General features: G+C 39.5%; 1 protein-coding gene and 1 pseudogene across 3 annotated transcripts in view; both read left to right on the plus strand.

Annotated features, from left to right (window-relative positions):
- The window catches only part of CDKL5 (cyclin dependent kinase like 5), a 162,025-nt gene that overhangs the window by 70,970 nt on the left and 74,927 nt on the right, over positions 1–16,128 (plus strand). The gene's annotated exons all lie outside the window — the stretch shown is intronic.
- On the plus strand, positions 916–2,877 carry LOC109460209 (gap junction alpha-1 protein-like; annotated as a pseudogene).

The following is a 16,128-nucleotide window of genomic DNA, read 5'->3' on the forward strand; positions in this document are numbered from 1 at the left end:
AACTAGCTGTGGTTCGTTTACGGTAAGATCTGTTTGTCTAGCATAATCTGAATTCGAGGCAGAAGAAGCCTTTCCCTAGGCGTTTGCTTAGAGACATTTCTTATAAAGAAATAGGGTTGTCAGGGGGAAATAGAGAAAGAAGAGCAGGTCTCAGTAGTGGCACAGTTATATGTTGTGCCAGGTTCTATCCACCCTCAACAGATTGGTGCGTGGTATCAGTGTTGCTCCTCCTGAAATTAAAAAACAACGGCAACAAAAAACCCTCTAGATATATTATAACAATATCCTAGAAGAAATGCACCAATGAATAAAGTGTATCAGTATTTTAGTCTTAACAGAAGAGCTTCCATGTGCTAGCCATTTAACTGAAGATAGTGGTCCACATTCAGTAAATACATATTTAATTTGAGGCCCCTATTAGCAGGGACGTAACTTCCAATTCCCAGATAAAGACGGAGCAGCAGCTCCTGTTTATTTGTCCTGAGCTTGCTACTTCCTGCTAAGTAGGATGGCAGTCCCCGTGCAGAATGCCCCGTCATTCGCCACAGCATTCGTTAGTACTGATCACCTGTTCCCTCTCCAGAGACTCTCAGGACCAGTCCCATGCTTCTGGACATTCTCATTTACTTTTTGTCACCACCAAAACTCACTGACTACATGAGCACAGAACCCTCATTCCTGTACTGCTCTGTACATCCCTCAGGCGCATCCCGTGTCCTCTCCCAACCCTCCCACTGTCCCCGAGAGCTCCCAAACTGCCATTAGTAATTTCGCCCAGGGCCTCCATCTCACCCCAGCCTCACAGTATAGTCTGACTTGCTGCCTCTGGGCTTCTCTGCTGCTGCCAGGCAGACACCTGAGGTAATCCCTACCCGGCACCAGTTCTCTACACCTCTGCCTAACTGCCTGGTAACCATGCCGCCTGCCTTCGAGCTCCTTGAGTACAGTGATTTCTTCCCTCTTCAAAATGGTGCCCATAGTGCTTCCTTCACATGCAGTTTTCCACTCTTTGCCTGGCTGACTCTATACAGTCCGATCCGGTTTCTTTCTATAAATCTCTGTCTGTGCCTATTTGTTTCCTTCTTGGGACTTATTTAAATTTGCAATTGTATTTTCACTTAGCCTTTTTCATTAATTCTAAGATGTACATTCCCCCCGCACGCGCACACACACACACACACACACACTTCTGAAATTGGGCACTATCTTACACTGGATGCTTTGATTGCTTTTTGAATGGTTAATAAAATAATGGCTTATCGTACCATTGCCAGCTGTGTCTTAGATTTAATAAAATACTGCACTTTGAAGTATCTGTTTCCCCCAATTGATGGTGAGTTCTACAGGAATTCTATTTTACTCACCAGTAGGAATGAGTTCCCAGTACAGTACCTGGTACTTAGTAGGGACTGAACGAATAATATTTGAATTAATATCATTATTTGGGAGATGATGACTTTAATACATGTGAAGATGAATCAATCAATATATGTATGTGAATTTTTAATTCAGTGTTTGAGTCTTTATCTTTGGAGATTTCTTTATTCTGGGGCAATACTCTGAAGGGACTTTCAGATGTGTCTATTTTATTCTCCCATTTATGTAACTTGTCCCATTATCAATATATGTACATCTTATTTAAAAGTATTTAGTCACCATGTATGACAATGAATCCACATAAGCTCTTATCAGGTATCAGCAGCTGTCTTTCCTTAGTGGGAAGAGTGAAAAAGGATAGTAAAGAATAGCAGACTTACTAACTTTAGACAGTTTTGAGTGCTTGAACTTTTTCATTTTACGTCATCCTCCAAGGAATACAGTCACTGGGGTGCCCGCTGCACCTCTTTTCAGTGAAAGAACAGCAAACAGGCATCAGGAGTGACTGGAATGTCGTAGGCCAAGTCCTTGAAAGGGTTCCAACTACTCCATCACTGGAGGGAAGGTGTGGCTTTCAGGTCTTTGCATTTTCCGAATCCTGCTATTGAGGACAGTGGTCGAGTCCACCTGGGGTGATGAGCGTTTTGCCTTTCGTTGTAACACTCGACAGCCTGGTTGTGAAAACATGTGCTATGATAAGTCCGTCCTGATCTCTCTCGGGCGCGTCTGGGTCCCGCAGATCATACTTGTGTCTGTCTGCACACTTTTGTACCTGGCGACCACATTCTGTGTGATGCAAAAGAAAGAGAAATGGAACAAGAAAGAGGAGGAACTCCAATTTGCCCAAACTGAAGGTGTCAGCGTGGAGATGCACTTGCAGAAAATGGAAATCAAGAAGTTCAAGGATGGCGTTGAAGAACGTGGCAAGGTGAAAATGAGAGGGAGCCTGCTCCGAATCTATACCAGTAGTATCTTCAAGTCTGTGAGGTAGCCTTCCTGCTGAGCCAGTGGTACATTTTGGGGTTCAGCATGAATGTGGTTTATACTTGCAAACAAGACCCCTGCCCGCATCAGGGGGACGGCTTCCTCTCTCGCCCCACAGAGAAAAGCATCTTTATCTTTTTCATACTGGTGGTGTCCTTGCTGTCTCTTGCCTTGAACATCATCGAGTGATTCTCGGTCTTATTCAAGGGCGTTAAGGATCACGAGAAGGACCCAGAGAGTGAGCCTTACCACCGTGCATCTGGTCGGCCAAGCCCCTCCAGTGGCTCCTCACCAACTCTTCCTCTCTCTGCCACGTCCCCTCCCAGGGACAAACTGGTTCCTGGGGACAGAAACAGTTCTTCCTGGTAGAATTACAACAAACAAGGAAGTGAGCAAAACAGTGCTAATTACAACACTCAGCAAGATCGAGTGGAGCAGGCAGGAAGCACCCGCTCGAACTCAGATGCACAGTCTTTTGATTTCCCTCCCGATAAGCAGAATTCTAAAAAATCCTAGTTACTAGGCATTAGCCATTGTAGACCAGCAGCCATTCCGCAGAACCAGCAGTCATGCCAGCAGCAGTGTAATGACCTAGACACCTAGACACATGCTTGAAAACAGGGCTATTGTGCTCGACTGTTAAAGAAAAGGAAGGTGCAGTAGAAAGTGTGCTTTTGTTCCAATGGAGGTGGTACCCAACCAGCGTAGTTGCGAGGCTTAGCCAACACAAAGACATTAAACTACCAGGGTTCTTTTGGGGTGTCTAGGATAGGAGGATGGAGAGAGATTAACAGAGGTACATGTTAGTCTTTAAAGTGGTTGACTCAAAGAACTTACATTCTAAATAAAAGTTGCACTAGGTGATAGATACATAAGTAAGACCTTTTTCTCTCCCATACTCCCTTAGAAAGGTTCAGTGTATGTGAAAGTGATAAATGTTTGCCATGTATTGGTACAAACAGATGTAGTATAAACTCATGAACATAGATTTTAAAATAATAAACACAGTGTTTAAATCTGCCCTTTCTCATGGATTGTGTGGTGTGGGCCCAAATGATGTTTACATTACATAATTCCTACTGTGAAAATAAAGCACTTTTTTTTCTTTTTTTTATCTAAACTCCCTGCCCTATGTTTCCTATTATAGATACTGGTTCTGTTCATTGTGATTTTTTTCTGTTTTGTAAAAAACATGTCACAAATGATTTCCTTTTCTGAAATGTAGTTGTTGCTGCAGGAATGATAGAATTTAGTAAACAGCATTCATTAATGTGAGAAACTTAAATGCTTAGAGCTGGACTAGTAAATGCTCTTAACATGAATTCTACAGTAACTGATAGTTCTTGGCTTTATCCTATTTAATAAACCCTACTTCATAAACAGTATTGCAGAACTTGTATTCCTTTATGAGTTTGGCAATCTGTCTTTTGGGATGACCCAACATTTTTTGATATTTGTAATAATATTTTCTTTGGAATGCAAGATAGGTTAAAAGAGGTTTGAGTATTACCCGTGTAATTTGTTTGAAATATATACTAGAGAAATCTAACCATTTCTTCAAATGCCTTTTTTAAAGCTCTTCATAGATGATTGGTGAAAATCCTCAGCTTAATACTTTGTTATTGCACGAGAGCTACATAAGCAGTTTTGTACAATGAGAAATACTAATTTAACATTTTACATAAAGCTACTGTCATACTCAGCTTTATTGCATGCAATGTAGACCCTAGTCCATCATATGTTCTAGAGAGTGTTCTTTATTCTGTGAAGTTTTAAGAGAGCAACCCGCGTGTCTGTCTCCTCTGAGAGCTTCTGGCTACACTGATCTGTCCTAGTCTTTTGAACTCTTCATTGGTATGTCTTAATCTAAGCAAAACGCACTAGAATCAGATTCGTAGAAATGGAATTGTGGTGACTACGTTACAGAAGGTTTTAGTATTAGCATCTTTAATTGCATGTAGCAGGATCACATATATACCCACTACTAGATGTGCAAAAAAATGTAGCTTCTTTTTCTAACGGATCTGCTCTTCATCAGAAGCTTCCCCCCACTCCACAGGGTACTGGGGGAAGGAAAAGATGAGGACAGCTTAAACCTTAAACCTGCCAACGCACAGCATCCTGCTCTGAGATTGAAACAGTCTCATTTGGAATATTCTATCTCATTAGTGAGATTTCAGATTTTCTTCTCACAAGCCCTTTTGTGAGGAATAATCACAGTTATACCAATGGGAGGTGTGTTTCTTTCAGGCACTGCGAAATTTCTGAAACTTTGAATCAGATTAGACACTGCTACCCTCACTTCCTGTTTCACATTCATTTTCACATATTGTTTGTTTTATTTTCTTTAAATTTTTATCTTTAGATAATTATAGGTCCACATGCAAGTTGAGGAAATTGTCTTCTAGTCCTAGTTTGCTAGAGTTTTTTTTTAATCACAAATGGGTGATGAATTCATTCTCTAGTGATGAATTCATTCTCTAGTGATGAATTTTGTCAAATTCCTTTACTGCATCAATTGATATGATCATATGGTTTTCCTTCTTTACCGTGTTGATACAGTTTTCAGGTGTTGAATCAGCCTTGCATATCTGGAATAAATCCAACTTAGTCATGGGATATAGTTTTTTTTATACATTGCTAGATTTGATTCCCTAATATTTTGTTGAAAATTTTTGTGCCTGAGTTCATGAGATATATCAGTCTATAGTTTCCTTTTTTTTGTGCTTGCTTTGTCAGGTTTTGAGATCAGTGTATTTGTAGCCTCGTAAAATGAGTTGAGACGTATTTCCTTTTCTTCCAATTTCTGGGAGAGAGTGTATAAAGTTGATGTTAATTCTTTGATGTTAAGTGTTTGGTAGAATTCTCCAGTGAACCTATCTGAACATGATGATTTCTTTCATTGGAAACTTTTGAATTGCAAATTCAATTTACTTAATAATTACACAACTATTTGTTTATTTCATCTTGGTTAAGTTTGGGTAGTTTGTGGTTTTTAAGGAATTGGCCCATTTCTTCTAAGTTGTCAAATTTAGGAATGTAGAGTTCGTACCATTCCCTTATTCTTTTAATGGCTGTAGGATCGTAGGATTCTCCCATTTCTTTCCTGATATTAATGATTTTTATCTTCTCTCTTTATCAGTCTTTCTAGGGGTTTACCAATTTTATTCATCTTTTTGCAAGAACCAGCTTTTGCTTCATTGATTTTCTCAATTGTTTTCCTGTTTGAAATTTCATTGATTTCTGCTTTTATGTTTATCATTCCCTTTCTTTTTTATTTGAGTTTATTTTCTTTTTCTAGTATTGAGGTAAGAATTTAGGTAATTGATTTGAGACCTTTCCTCTTTTCTAAAGTGTGCATTTAGTGCTACAAATGTCTCTCAGTGCTGCTTTAGCTGCATCCCATATATTTGATACATAATGTATTCTCATTAAGTTCTATGAAATTAAAATTTCCTTTGAGACTTCCTCTTTGTATGATGGCTGCTTTGAAATCCTTGTCAGATAATTCTTACATCTGTGGGTTAGCCTCTCTTGATAGTCTTTTCTCATTATGTTGAGGTTTTCCTGGTTCTTAGTATGATACATGATTTTCTATGGAAACCTTGACATTTTGGATATTCTGTCATTAGACTTCGGATCTTATTTAATCATTTGTTTTATCCGGCCTCCTCTGACAATGCTGGGCGGAGGCAGATAAAAATGGTAGTTCCGTTTCCTCATCCCACCTCTGTGGACACCAGGGACAGAGAGGCCCCTCAGGGACAAAACACCACACTCTCTGAATTCCTCTGGAAACTTGCTTGGTGATTCAGGAATGCCCAAAAGTAGAGCACGTTGAACTTTCTCCCTGGTGGTAGTAATAAGGGCAATAGCATTTAGCTCAAGTGCTGTTCTGAGCATTTTACTTGTATCCTCTGATTTAATCCTAATAGTAACCTCAGAAATAAGTGATTACAAGACAGTTTTCACAAAGGGAAATTGTAGCCTCGAGAAAGTTAAGTACCGCGCCTAAGTAAGGTCACTTAGCTAGTAGGTGGTGGAGCCAGTATTCAAATTCAGGCAGTTTGGCTCTAGATCTGAATTTCTTACCCTTCTTCTGAATGTGTGACAACCTTTGAGTTTCACTTTGTTTTATTATTTGTTTGAAATCAAGATTGTGTCTGAAAGAAGTGCTTCTGGGCTTCAAAAAGGTATCACATATTTAAATGTAATTACAGCATGTTTCTGATTAGAAATACTTTTTGTTTTCTCTTGAAATTACGTAGATCTAGCAACAGGAGTATGAAAAATAACTAGTACTTATATTTTATACTGCCTGGAATATAGTCCTTTAATCAGATTTTTTTATTTGTTTCTGAAAGTAGGAAATAATGATTTTTTAAAGAAATTTCTGACTTTTTGTTCAGTTTAGGGTTCAGGAGAAAAATTTAACGAGATCATTTTTTTATTGTATATATTTATGACATTTCTTTACACATTTGTGATATTTTCCATTGCTTTAGGTGCCTTTGTTCAAATACAGGTAGAAGAATAACTAGAAGCACGTGATTCACAAGTCATTATCTATTTATTATCCATGCCATTGGATTTAAATCCTAGTTCAGGGACTTATTGTAAAGCCGTTATGATATAGCCAAGTTCCTCTGTTCAGAAAAGATTCACTACACCTTACCTTGCTTTTTCAGTGAAAATGTTCAAGTTTTTCCATTCATTTAATATGTGGAATCAAGTTTCATTTACATACATATTCTATGTGTTTGGTAGTATAATCTAACAGTTTGTTTTATTCCTTATAAACACAGTGTTGAATATAAAATCTTTGCCATGTTTTCTTAGAGAATAATGTATAATTTCTCCTAAAGTCATCCATTAATTTGCATTTTTATACCATTGGTTCTTAAGTTTCCACAGGCACTTACCCACTGTGATTTATCTGAAGCAAGTATCTTTTTTCAAATTCATATTGGTTTATCATCCATGCCATTTAAATGTATTCTTTGTTGATATAGACTTTGTTAGTTCTACCTTAAGGGGAAACCACAGGAGTGAGCTTTAAAACTTAAAATTCATTAAGCAGACATTTGTTAAAGCACTTGCTGTAGTTGAGTCCTGGATGTTTAGGGTAAAAAGCAAGAAGGGCACGATTGATGATTGTAGAGCCCATATTCTGCAAGGGAAAGGCTCTAGACAGCTAGTGATGGTATGTGGTCTCTGCCCTTGAGGAGTTCACAGGCTGTCAGAAAATGAAACTGTCAAAACCCAGGTCATTCATTTCAAAACTCAGGCAGTTTGTCCTTTGAACAAGACAATATTTGTCTTCATTGTCTATGACGTTTTTAGTCACAATAAAATTTACATATCTCATTTCTATGCCCTGTGTGTCTGTTGCCTCATTTCTTCTTGGTCCTTGTAAGATCCTTAAGAGGTACTTAGAGCAGCTGAAGTGCCTAAGTCATCCAGCCCACTCTTTGGAGAGCCTCTGTGCTACGTCTTAGGAGCACAGAGTTACATGAAGCGCCTACACTCACAGATCTTAATATGGTCTGAGGTGGGAAGTGAGGCCGAAGGGCAAATCACAGATTCAAGCGCTCATATGTGTGAGAGCTCTGCTGGAGGTGTGGATAGGATTCAAGGGACCACAAAGGAGGAGCACACAAAACAAGCTGGGGGATCCTACAGTGCTTCCCAAAGGGAGGTTTTGAAGGAGACAAAAGAATGAAGTAGAAGTAACAGGGTTGGCTTCTTGTCATTTACTAACAGTTAAAATATCACCTCCATGGGTACTCCCTCACCCAAATAAGTACTCTATTGAATTGCTTTCTTTATAGCGGTTACCATTATCTTCTTTTCTTCTTGTCTGTTATTTGTTGACTTAGTGTATGTCTCTTCCTCCAGAATATAACTGCCAGAAGAACAGAGACTCCCTTTGTCTTGTTTCCTGTGTATCCCTGGTCTTCAGCACAGTGCCTGTCACTTGGAAAATGTTTTGTTGATTGAGTAAATGAATGAATGAATGTTGAGTAAGTGAATGAATGAAAGATGAATGCTGGAGGCAGAGTGTGAACAGATAAATGCAAGTGTGTGTGAAGATTCAGTTAAGACACTGCAAACAATTAGGTGTGACAGGAACAAGGTTATTTTTTCTTAAAAGTTAGGAGATGAAGCATGGAATCAAAACTTTATCCTGGAAGCCTTGGAAAGCCGCCAGGCTACAGGATATGTAATACATCTTTCTTTTACTCAATGTGGTGATTGGCAGAGTATGTTTTAAATATCTATTGTGTGTAAAACTGATGACCTCAGTGAGGCCCTTGGAGAATATTATTAGAAGAGGATTTTCTTGACATCAAGTAACCAGACATACAAGAATTTTGTTAGGTTTATAGTGTTCCTTGGCTAATAATTCTCTTGAAACATTGAACCACTTGAGACTTATATTCCATCGTTGTTTCAAAGGCCTGGCCACTTTTGGGGCTTTTTGTCTTTCTTCTTCTCCTCTTTTTTGCCTTAGCGGTCACAGTGGCATATATTAGGTCATTCAAATTCCTTATGTGATGGTGGTAGAGAGTTCCTCTTCCATGCTTGTGTAACCATGACTTCAGCGGACATTTTATACATACCTATCATGGAAGATAAGGTGCTGGGTACTTGGATATCAAGATAAACCAGACTTAGCTCTTTCAAAAATATTACAGGCAGCTGATTTATGTGTGGTATTCATCTCTTTGTATGATAAGAGAAAGTGAATCTGGTGTTTGCTAGCTTTCCCCACAATGCATAATATGAGATGTAATGAGTTTTCACTAAATTAACTCAATACTTTGGAAGTAAGTTTTTTAAGAAAAGAAAAATTATTGCTACCTATGTTGACTGTATTCAGTTTTCTACGTGGATATGGTTATGGCAAAATGCAGTGACTTGGAATTATTTTCAGATTTTGGTTGTACCGTTCTGTTTTCTTGTCTGCTTATGTGTGAACATACCTTGTCAGAAAGCGTGATCACAGGGTCCCTCCGTGATCCAGTTCTGTTATTTGAATAGAGAGCTTCTAAGTTTCTCTTGCTATGACCTATCCATCTTTCACATCTTGGTAGTATTGTAGTAATCCTGCACTAAGGACCTTATGCCTTAGTAACCTAAAGATATTATATAGAACATGATTTCGGTTGCTTTTGAACTTTGGGGTTTCCTTAACAATGTTTCTGTACTAAAACCCTTGCATATTTCTCATGAATTGGAAAAAAAAACTAACCCTTGGTGTGTTGGCTTTCTTTACCAGATTTCCATGCTCTCATTTTTGTATTTTGTAGGAAAATATAAAATTAGGGCAAAGTATTTGCCAAAAATCCAGAATTATAGATTTTATATTTTATATAAATTCATGAATAATTCATCAGCTTATTGATGGATACAAGCAAAATAGAATCAGACATTCTTAAGCGGTGATTGTATAATCATTTTAGCTTATTGTCTCTAATTTTAGCAGAATGTATAAGTACTCATGGGTCTGGTTTTCGTTAGGACTCACAAGAAGCAGTGAGCAACTTGCTTATACGGTAGTAGGCCTGCTCTTACTAGCTTTTTGTGCATCGCTTTACCTACCAATGTCTGCAAAGCATAAGCATGCTGACTTCCATAGGAAAGCTCTACATAATTTACTGGAGAAATTGGCCACAAGAAAGTTAGCCACAGTCAGTCCTTCCCTTAATAAAGCGATCTGTAGCAAGCTGTCTCTCTCTCACTAGTTCAGTAGAACAGTAGATTTCTGTCTTCATTTGGACCATGTATTTTTATGTTGATCATCAGTTCATTTTAATTTTAAACCTTTCTTTGTTTGTACCTCTATCATTATACCTGAATCTCTCTATATTTAATAGGGGTAATATTTCTGGAATACCTGGTGATACATCTTTGGTCAATAAGTTGGTTTTTCTCACTTGACCTTTTCTTCTGTCATGAGTCCAGGTAAGAATTTCTCCTCTTTGTAGGGGAAATTCCTTTGAGACTTAAAGGAGAAATGAAAGGAATGTGGGCAGAAGAGTTAGGGCAGGCCAAGTCTTAACACTCCCTTCCCTCACCCCTCCCACCACCTCAGGGAACTGAAGTTCTGGGTTTGGGGGAAGAGTAGGTTGAGGTAGAGCCAAAAGCAAAGGCAGCTTGTGCCCCGTTCCCCTTTTGGAACTCAGGAAAGAAACTGCCTTACAAGGGGGCTTCGTTACAATGGAAGCAGTGACAGCAGAGTAAAATGTGGCATGATGTGGTTAGGGGGAAAGAGGATTCCTGGGCCTGCTTCAGCTTCTGAGTGGCTTCTAAGGGATCCCAAAGTTACCAGGCACCCTGCTGAACCTGTCGGTGGGTGCTGTGTTGAGGGGCAGGCTGATACTAACACTATAGTTCGTGACCAGGTGGTGGGTGTACATGCGATTGTGGAGTCTTGTCTTCAGCTCCATTTAAAGCCGAGAAGGGCCCAAGCAACCAGGCCAGACCCCTGGGCTTTAAGCCAAGATTGCATACCTGAGTCCACAGCCCCCATGGGATCCATCAGCAGCATCACGCCCCTTTCCTGGGCCCAGGCCTATAAGGAACCTTGTCTTGGAGACCAGAACGCCCCAGAGGACAAGACAAGGGCCTGTGTGTGTTTATCTGAGAGCTCTTACTGCAGTGAAGTTATAGTAAACCTCCCCGCCCCCCACCCACACACATGCCTGCCATCTTGGTAAAAGCAGGGAGAAAATCTGAGCGGAAAAACTGAGACTTACCTGAAAGAGACTATAAACCAGAAAGGACTGAGCTACTCATAGAATGCAAGTGAAAGTCAAGTTCAGAGTTTGAAAAGCAAGGTTAAGTCAGATATGGAAAATTTAAAAGCTACATTTTCTTTTGCACATCTTAGATTTAGTTTTTGAGGATATATTTCCAATGTTTAAATTTAAATTTTTTTCTCTTTGTTCACATGGAACACATTTTAAGTGCAGTGATTGCTTGATTGAGGTTGTAGATTGCCTGCATTTGGCATGCCTAATTAATGCTATTTTGCCTCAATTACTTGATCACTAGAAATGGAATTTTCATTTTCTCATTATCTACTCATTGTTATAAAATAAGGGCAAAATGGAATAAAATTATAACACAATTGCACAATAACTACAGTACAGAAATAATGGTTAATATTACTAAACTGAAATGCTCTCTGGCAGGCATCATTACCATGTACTCTTTGAAATAACTCTTCGTTTGCTGACATACCACTGTCTGAGTTGGGTGGTTTGACAGCGTCTGTGTATAGTGTCTGAAAGTGTGGGTTATGTAAAAATCAAGTGTATCTTAAATTTTGTATGATCTATAAATACTTTCTGAAAGTTCACCTGTCTCTCTGTTGAAAAGAGTTGCTATTTGTTCTGCCAGAGGGGTTAGTAAAAATTGTTCTTTGGATGCCTCATTTTTCATCTTAATAACTACATTTCATTTTTTGAACATTTTATTAATTACCCAATCTATAATATTAACATAGGGTAGTAAATTTATATTAGTCTGTAACTATGAGGTGAATTATTTTTAAATGATGGCTTTTAAATCGTCTTTATTGAGGTATAATTTACATACGAGAATATGCCTTATATACAGTAAGATGTACCATTTTAAGTGTACAGTTCTGTGTGAACTGGTTTCTTCAGTTCCTCATGGGTACATGCTTTGACATTATCAGCCAGTGTCCCTTCAGGTTGATATCAATCCACTAACAGTTATACTGGGCCATATTAGAAGCGCTTACAAAGGCTCTCTGGGTGTATGGGTGTGTTTGCATTATCAATTAAAGGGTCCTAGACTTTTATGGGTTTGTTTTTTGGAGGGGGGTTGTTGTTGTTTTTTGTTTGTTTGTTTTTTTAAGGAGGGCGCAGCTCATCGTGCCCCATGTGGGGATCGAACTGGCAACCTTAGTTTCATTAGCACCACACTCTAACTGAGCTAACTGGCCACCCGACTTTTATGTTTTTTATTCTTAAATTTGTGGCACTCAAAGTCAGCCATCTAGCCATCTCCAAGTGTCACAACCTTACTGGATAAGTTTACTCTTAATGTTCAAATAAAAACAGTTCAAGTAAAGTCTGTGGGAATTCCAGTGGCCTCCTTAAGAAGGCTAACGTTTTCAAGAGGGTGTCTCCCTTTGATTTTGTCTTCCCACCAAACCCATGTTCTCATATCTCCCCTCCAGAGACTCTTCCCTTCTTTCTGTTCCACATCAGCCCAGGCTTTACCCCTTTACCTTCATTTCTCCAAAGCGCCACCGCTAATACAAAATAACTGCATGTTTGTAGCATGTTTGCTCTCAGGATTTGGCGACTGTCACTTATACAGCATGGTAAGTAAGCATCAAGTATTAGCCAGTTTTCAGGTCTGTAAGTATTTCCATCACTGAGAATGTCACACTGCACAAATGTTAGATATTAGTAGTTATGTGACATCTCTGTTTTCATATTACATTTTGCCAGACTAGAGGAAATCTTACTAGTTTTGTCACAGAATGGAATAGAGGTGACGGTGAAGGAGAACAGTCAAGGTGAAGGAGAATGCCTTGTTGTAGGCCAGCCAGAGGAGCCAAGTGACAAAAGAGGTGTTTAATTGAGACAGAAGAATTCCTTCTGAATTTCAAAGCTGATTCAAATTCCTGCCTACTATTAAAGGACTTCAGGAGAGGACCAGATGAAGTTTTGAAGGATTTTATGTTTCTTTCATTATCTTCATTTGTTGAAACTTCAGTCTAAAGAAAGGAGGAAACAGATCTATCTTAATGTGTTTTCTAGTGATACACTGTCCTTAAAAAAATTAAATGTGTATATTCGTTTTCTGTGGGTTTTTTTTTTTTTAATTCTTCTTATACCAAGGAGTGTCTTTTTTCCTCTTTAAAATCTTGATAGGAAAACATGTTTCTCTGTTAGGCTGTCGTGGAATTAGTAAATGATGTCCAAAAAGAAGGATGCCCCGGGCCAGGAGACTGTGTTTTGAATGGGTGGTGCAGTACCGTAATCTTCCTCTCTCTCAGCACACTTTTGGGCCGGTCATACATTTATTTCTTCCCTACATGCTTGCAGTCCAGTGGTAGAATCAGACCTTTATCAAGTGGTCATACAAATATGTGAAGCTGTCTTTTTGTTGTTGTTGAAGGTGTCATTTTAATAAAAGCTATTTGCTAAGAGAACATATGGGGCTTCAGACCTAGTTATGGGGCGATGGAAAGGCTCCCTGAGAGGTTAAGATTGAGCCAAATCCTCCGGAGTAATGTAGGGTTGAGTGGGACAAGGGAGGGCAAAGCTTTCAAGAGCAAAGAGAACAGGCCCTGTGGCAGGAAAGGTCATGGTGAGGATGGCTGGGGCTCAGCAAGCAAGGGAGCCCCAGGGAGCGGACGCTGGACAGCATCCCAGTGGTCCCTGGACAGTCCTTGCTGGACACGTAAAGGGACTTTGATGGACTCTTCAGGGCAGTGGAGTTTGGGGAGAGTTTTAAGGGAAAGGTGGGGCAGTGAAATCCGATTTCTTTTTCCAAACAAACAACCTGGTTTCTGAGTGGTGGGCATATTAGAGGGGCTAGGAGGTCAGGCAGCAGTACTCCAGGTGAGAAGGTCAGGGGCTTGAACTGGGATGGCAGTGCTTGGGTAGAAAAGAACAGTGGACCAATTTGAAAATGATTTAGGAGGCAAAAATCAACAGCACTTGGTGATGGATTGGATAGGCTTGGGGGTGCAGACGTTCATGAGATATGGGGACAGGTTCAGAGGGGGAAGATGAGGGAATGGTTAGGCATTCTATCTAAATATTTTGTACTCTTTCACTAATATTTTACATCTCAGTAAAGATTTGTGGTGGTGGGCAGATTTAGCCCAGAGCAGTGGGTAGAAGGGATTTGATGCTCTAATGGAAATAAATGAGAAAATAGAGTTTGTTGCGTAGGAATTTTATTACTGATTTTGCTTGAAGGCAGTTGTTTTCCACATGAGTCTGTCTTTGTAAGATCCCACTTCCCACGTCTTCCTTTTTTGGCTTCATGCTCTCTCATGTTCTTGATAATGTATTAATATTTTCATAAGATTTTCCTCTTTTTAGAGGCTGAGCATGAAGTAAATTCATTATGAGTTTTCCTTGTAATGCTTTTTAAAATGTCAGTTTTCCAGTTTTCTTCAAGTGCTCTTAGCATATAAATTATGAACAACAGTTTAGAGTCGAAACTAATATTTCCTGTGACAATATCCCGATAATGTGAACCTTTACAGCAGTTTTGCTAGCTATTGGTGTAGTCTTTGTTTGACTCTGCTAAAGTATTTTTTGCCAGATTTACTTTTTTTGACAAAGACGTAATATGTTTTTAATGTATCTTTTGGTATATTTCACTATATAATATTTTAAACAAAAGTTATTGTAAAAGTAATTGTTTTTAAGATAATGAGATGAGTGTAGACATTTTAGTGCTGTGATTAATAGCTTTAATAATTTTTGAAGAATTAATCTGTAATCATGTCATTTTCAACTAAAATTTCTGTTCACAATATAGTAGTCTTTTCAAAAACTTTACCTGATCTCCTCAACAAGTGGTCAGTCTCTCTTTCAAGGGGGAGAGTGTTTACAGTGGAATACCACAAAACAGTTAAAATGAATAAACTAGAGCCAGGTTTCTCAACGTCAGCACTTTGACTGTTGGGGCCGGGTCATTTTTTGCCACGGGGACCGTCCTGTGCACTGTAGGATGTTCAGCAGCTTCCCTGGCCTTTACTCGCTGGGTGCCAGTAGCCTCCCCTCCCCACACCACCCCATGCGACAACTACAAGTGTCTGCAGACATTGCCAGATGTCCCCAGGGGTGGGGGATGGGTGAGCACAGTCATCCCCAGCTGAGTACCACTGAACTAGATTTATGTTTAATACCAGATACACAATGTCCTGCTTTGTTTTCAATGTACAGTAGTACAGTTGCTTATGGGTAGTCGTTTGTAGTAATAAAAAGGTGCGTGGGGATGGAACATACGATCTTCAGGGAAGTTACCTCTGGGGAGAGGAGGACTGGGGATATATTTATGACAGGAAGGTAGATATATTTATGACATTTTACATTTCAAAATAAGAGAGCAGACGCAAATAAACCAACATATTGTCAACTTAAATCTGAAAGAGGTGTACCTTTTTTCCTGTATATTTTCATGATCAATCTTTTTGAACTCTGGTGGCATATCGTATAACATTTGTTGTACTTTTTAACTTTGGTCATATATTTCAACTTACTGTCATGCATTTTTACACACCAAGGTGTAAGCACCTGTGTATATGAGACACTTCATTTTCTCACGGCAAACCTAGGATGTCTCATAAAACCTCACACGAAGCGGGGCCCAATGCCCAGTTCTTAGCTGACTGACTGAAATGTTCTCCTTTGCCAGAGGTTGTTTCCTTCGTGATTGTCATGCGGGGAGGCCTGCGGGGTCTCTGCTCCCACTCCCCACATAAGAACGCAGGATATGGTGAGGCCAAAAGGGAACACCCACCGAGCCATAGGTAGGGGAGTCATATCACTATATTCTCCTGGCAGTATCCGCCTCTCTGCAATCCGCTCTTGCTAGCTCAGCCACAATCTCCTTGCTAGCCCCCATTTTTCTGCTAGCATAGCCACAGCTTTTATATTAGTGGCCGATGGCTCACTGGTTACAGCTGACGGCCAACTAGCCACAGCTGATGTCCATCCAATCACAGTTGATGGCCATTTACTACCTGAGCCAGCACCT

Source organism: Rhinolophus sinicus, chromosome 18, assembly GCF_057876585.1.
Source record: "Rhinolophus sinicus isolate RSI-liver-muscle chromosome 18, RSI-T2T, whole genome shotgun sequence".
Classification (NCBI taxonomy): domain Eukaryota; kingdom Metazoa; phylum Chordata; class Mammalia; order Chiroptera; family Rhinolophidae; genus Rhinolophus; species Rhinolophus sinicus.